The sequence below is a fragment of the Oncorhynchus mykiss genome, chromosome 29 (genome assembly GCF_057628025.1).
Source record: "Oncorhynchus mykiss isolate SJ-2025 chromosome 29, ASM5762802v1, whole genome shotgun sequence".
NCBI classification, from domain to species: domain Eukaryota; kingdom Metazoa; phylum Chordata; class Actinopteri; order Salmoniformes; family Salmonidae; genus Oncorhynchus; species Oncorhynchus mykiss.
In genome coordinates this window covers 44,329,385-44,335,384 of record NC_143050.1, presented here as the reverse complement: position 1 = coordinate 44,335,384, position 6,000 = coordinate 44,329,385, and positions in this window count along the sequence as shown.

The window sequence follows — 6,000 nt, the reverse complement described above, 5'->3', positions numbered from 1 at the left end:
GTCTCCTGACCTCCCCAGTTAAAACAGAGCCTGTAAACAACAGTGAGACACCACCGAAGGCAGTACTGGACAGCCATGCAGGCGACGATAACACCACACACAGTTTCAGCCTCTCACTTCTCCCTTTAAAACGGAGCCTAAGACACATGCATACTCACAGATGTTGGTTTAACAGCCATATTAAAACCAACTCTCACCAAGTTTACCATTACAGACATCCGTTTCCCTTCCCACCAACACACATACTGTAAGCTGTTCATGTGATGTCACCATTACTCTCACTCTTGTTATAAAGTCAGCTTTTACCATATTTATTAAAAATCTTGTATTTTCTTTCTCCTATGAATTATATTTTATGCATTGCTGGTGAAATGGACAATCAAACACGTCAGGTGTGGCTTGATTGGATAATACAATTGCCATGCAACCTTATCTTGTGCAATCTGTGCATTCTTTTGAAGGAATGTGGATTGACCTACATGAAATTATCTGAAGGATGAGGAAAGAATCTACAGGAATTCTTCCCTGGAAATCTTGTGGAATTAACTGCAGGACTCTTACCTACAGGATATCCCACAGGATCTTGGGGCCATTTTGGTGTAGGACAATTCCTTAATGTAGTCCTTCAGGAAACAGTCCTGCAGTATTTATTTGAGGACTATCTGCAGGATCCCTGCAGGATTGTTTTCCTGAAGGACTACCGGCACGATTCCTACAGGATCCTGCAGGAATTGTCATACAGGAGAGTGGCCTCGAAAATCCTGTGGGATATCCAGCATGACTTCCTATTCCTGCAGGATAAATAATCTGCAGGATTCCTGCAAAATTTATTGTGAAGGATTCCTGTAGGACTTTTTTGGAATGGTGGTCTGGATTGCGCTGCTTGTATACAACTTTTTAACCCTTTACAACCCATATCGGCCTTCGATGGCCTTTCTTTAAATGAATATAGCGGCCGCGGACGGTCTTGTTTTTCTAACAATAACATCTCTGTCAATAAAACAAAATGAACTCGCTAACAACTTGTTTTAGTATTCGCATGGCTGTTGTCATCAACCAGACACCGGAAACAGGGTATGCTGTCATCAGGTTTTTTAGTGTGATTTTTTTCTCTTTCAATTCATTACTCAAAATGCTTGAATGATTGCTTTCTGTCTCATGGAAATAGCTCCAGCATTTAGCTGTGTACAGTCAGCTAACTAGATGGCTGTTTTGTCTTCTTTCTACAAATGTAATTCATATGGAAACGACTCAAGCTGCTTGCTATAGCTACCTAGTCTGTAAGGCAAGAAAAGTTGTGTGCCGGTAAATGTGGGCTGCGCTCTTGAAGCATCAACCTCAGCTATCCATACAGTCAACCAGCTAACTAGCCACCAAAATGGAGATTAGAGCAATTCGTGTTTATCTGTTGGGATAAGGTTATGGTTTGTCATGTTTGGTAGGTACAGATATTCATAGGCTATACGTTGCCCTTTTCCTATTATTTGACAGTTTAGCTGTCGTCTTAGTGGACATGCCCGCGCAGTGGAACTCATAAGATGTTGAGTGGCAGTGATATTTGTTTACATAGCCAGCTAACAAGTTGCTTGTTTTGTCCTGTTTCTACGGATGCTATTCACTTGGAAACTGTCCCAAATTCATAACTAGCTAATAAGCTAACATTGGCGAACTCTGTAGTTAGTCTGTCAAGCAGGAAAACGAGAGTCGATTGTGCTTCGCTCGCGACGCTGTCATTTGATCGTCTCACTCCCTTCGTACAAAGACAACCAGTTAACTATGCCTGTCGTAGCATCATCCCCCGTTCTGAAAGACTTGGCATTAACCATCAGTCAGACATCATATGCTGCGACATCTGTAGAACGTTGATAACAATGGCAATGATGCGACCGAGTTGCAACACATGAAGAGATCGTAATCAATAAAAGGTTGCAACACATGAAGAGATCGTAATCAATAAAAGGTTGCAACACATGAAGAGATCGTAATCAATAAAAGGTCACAATATGGTGCAGAGCGTTCCATTTGCCTCCTGGGGGGCAAGGAGACTCTCCAGCTCCCCTACCATTGACAACTGAGTGCCATTTTCACGGGATTGTTAAATAAATGTTTACCATTTGGTTGCAATATCCTCGATCTTGAAGAGCATAGTCAGAACTACAAATTTCTGATTATTCCATGCAAAGTAATTGTGCACATTTAGCTCTATCATCAGAGATATAAAGCAAGTAACTGCATTCTTTTCATGATCAGTAAACATGAATTGATCATGTCATTTCAGATATGTGATGGTAGCCCCTCAATATTGGCCACCATTAATTTGATATTTGACTGCTATAAAATTAAAGTGAACTATGCAAGCATGAGTTGTTTAGGTTCATTTATCGTCCTTTGTGGGCTCTGCCTTTCAAGCAGCAGAAGGGTGAATTTGCCGTGCAGTGGTAAGTAAACCTAAGGCCTTTTCACACTGCATTGTTCTTAGCCCCGGAGTATCTTAGCCCCAGGAGACTGGCACGGGGCTAAAAAGTGTAGTTCTGAGTGAACTTAGAGGTAACGATATTAAAATCAAATAGTTTTACTATAACATTTATTTAACAATCCCTCGAAAACGGCACTTAGTTGTCAATGGTTTTAGCAGAGTTCGGCGTCTCCTTGCCCCCCAGCAGCCCAATGGAATGCTCTGCACCGTATTGTCACGTTTTAGTGATAACAGCACATTAAATGTTCTATCCTTCTTTTTGTTCTCCACTTTCATGGGATTTCCTCAGCATTCTAAAAGTCCCATTGTGACATCATCATGACTTACAACATTCCATTCACTGTAAATGCAACAATACAACTTTTGACACAGCTACTTTGTCAACAATGTAGACACACAACTAGTGAACACAACACACACAAATTCTGACCACAACCACACAACTACTGACCACAACCAAACAACTACTGGCAACGACAACACAACTACAGACTACAACTTCTGACCAAAACCATACAACTACTGACCATAACTACTGATCCCAACCACACAACTACTGGCCACAACTACATTCCATAACTACTGAACACAACTTCTGACCACAAGTACTGACCACAACCACTGATCACAATTATTGATCCCAACCACAAAACAACTGATCACAACTACTGACCACAACCACAACCACACAACTAACGGCCACAACCACAAAACTACTGACCACTAATGACTACAAATAATGACCACTACTACAGGAAACCACACAGTACATTCAAATCTAGGTAGTGTTTTCAGTACCTAACTAGACGGTAACTTTACAGGTAAAGCTGTGGGACTTGCTTTAGTTATATATAGTAAAATAATTGGTCTGATTACTTTGATAGACTACTATATCAACCGTATTACTTTTGGCTCCAATGCCTTCCCACTGTGTGACACAATGTCACTATTTTCATTCCATTTCCCCCAGTGGTGTAGATTTTGCACATACTGCCACGTTCAGAACAAGTTCCCGAGTTGGATGACTCTTGGATGACCGTTAAAATAGATTTTTCCCAGTCGGAAGTTGGAGATTTCTGAGTTGCAAGTTTTTTGGAATGTGGCATACGTGTGCAACAGTTGGTGTTTTCAAGACAACTATGGTGCGTTCAGTTCGCTTAAACATTTGCTGTTGCGGAATAGTTTGTACTGAAAGACAAAGCTGCTGACCACGCCGCCCGCAAGCGTTGCAAAATAAATGTACACATAAGTTATTCAATCATTGCACCCACACTGTTTATGCGCTTCTGCGTAGCCAGGCGCTAAAATAGAACTTGGTTCTATTTGTGGCGCTTGACGTGCTGCAAGTTCCGCCTCTCCCATCATTGGTTTTTAGGAGCATACAGTGGGGCAAAAAAATATTTAGTCAGACACCAATTGTGCAAGTTCTCCCACTTAAAAAGATGAGAGGCCTGTAACTTTCATCATAGGTACACTTCAACTATGACAGACAAAATGAGAAAAAAAAAACAGAAAATCACATTGTAGGATTTTTTAGTAATGTTTTTGCAAAGTATGGTGGAAAATAAGTATTTGGTCAATAACAAAAGTTTATCTCAATACTTTGTTATATACCCTTTGTTGGCAATGACAGAGGTCAAATGTTTTCTGTAAGTCTTCACAAGGTTTTCACACACTGTTGCTGGTATTTTGGCCCATTCCTCCATGCAGATCTCCTCTAGAGCAGTGATGTTTTGGGGCTGTTGCTGGGCAACACGGATTTTCAACTCCCTCCAAAGATTTTCTATGGGGTTGAGATCTGGAGACTGGCTAGGCCACTCCAGGACCTTGAAATGCTTCTTACGAAGCCACTCCTTCGTTGCCCGGGCGGTGTGTTTGGGATCATTGTCATGCTGAAAGACCCAGACACGTTTCATCTTCAATGCCCTTGCTGATGGAAGGAGGTTTTCACTCAAAATCTCACGATACATGGCCCCATTCATTCTTTCCTTTACACGGATCAGTCGTCCTGGTCCCTTTGCAGAAAAACAGCCCCAAAGCATGATGTTTCCACCCCCATGCTTCACAGTAGGTATGGTGTTTTTTGGATGCAACTCAGCATTCCTTGTCCTCCAAACACGACGAGTTGAGTTTTTACCATAGAGTTATATTTTGGTTTCATCTGACCATATGACATTCTCCCAATCTTCTGTGTCTTTTATACTGATAACAAGTTCAAACAGGTGACATTAATACAGGTAACGAGTGGAGGACAGAGGAGCCTCTTAAAGAAGAAGTTACAGGTCTGTGAGAGCCAGAAATCTTGCTTGTTTGTAGGTGACCAAATACTTATTTTCCACCATAATTTGTAGGATTTTTTATGAATGTATTTGCAATGTGATTTTCTGGATTTCTGATTTTTCTCATTTTGTCTGTCATAGTTGAAGTGTACCTATGATGAAAATTATAGGCCTCTCATATTTTTAAATGGGATAACTTGCACACTTGGTGGCTGACTAAATACTTTTTTGCCCCACTGTATATCCATGTGGGTGATTGAAAGATGAACTGAGGTCCACACTCCAGTCCAGTTGGTGGTGGTAATGCACCTTAAATTGGTTGCCAAACACCTTATAAAGTCCAAACAAGAAGAAGCCTGAAGGAGGAGAGATTACTGGAAAATAACTTGGTTTATCGTTTTATCTGTGGATTAATTGTCAGAATAGAGGACCTTGTAAATTTCAGGTAAAATAACAACCCTGTCACTGGTGTAGAGAGGAGTAGGCAGGAGGCAGTTACAGGTTTAGAACTCCTGAATTTATTTAAGCACCATAGATCAAAGCGGGACGACACCCAAACGCTGTTGTGCTCAAACTATATCTACATAAACAAAAACGTGTTTGTCTCCTGAGGGGGAATAGACTTTGTTGTGCCCTCTTCACGACTGTCTTGGTGTGTTTGGACCATGATAGTTTGTTGGTGATGTGGACACCAAGGAACTTGAAGCTCTCAACCTGTTCCACTACAGCCCCGTCGTGAGAATGGGGGCGTGCTCGGTCCTCCTTTTCCTGTTGTCCACAATCATCTCCTTTGTCTTGATCACGTTGAGGGAGAGGTTGTTGTCCTGGCACCAGACGGCCAGGTCTCTGACCTCCTCCCTATAGGCTGTCTCATCTTTGTCGGTGATTAGGCCTACCACTGTTGTGTCATCGGCAAACTTGATGATGGTGTTGGAGTCGTTCCTGGCCATGCAGCCATGAGTGAACAGGGAGTACAGGAGGGGACTGAGCACACACCCCTGAGGGTCCCCCTGTTGAGGTTCAGCGTAGCGGATGTGTTGTTCCCTACCCTTCCCTTCCCAGGATCCAGTTGCAGAGGGAGACGTTGTCCCTAGGTCCTTAGCTTAGTGATGAAAACTGAGGGCACTATGGTGTTGAACGCTGAGCTGTAGTCAATGAACAGCATTCTCACATAGGTGTTCCTACTGTCCACGTGGGAAAGGGCAGTGTTGAGTGCAATAGAGATTGAATGATCTGTGGATCTGC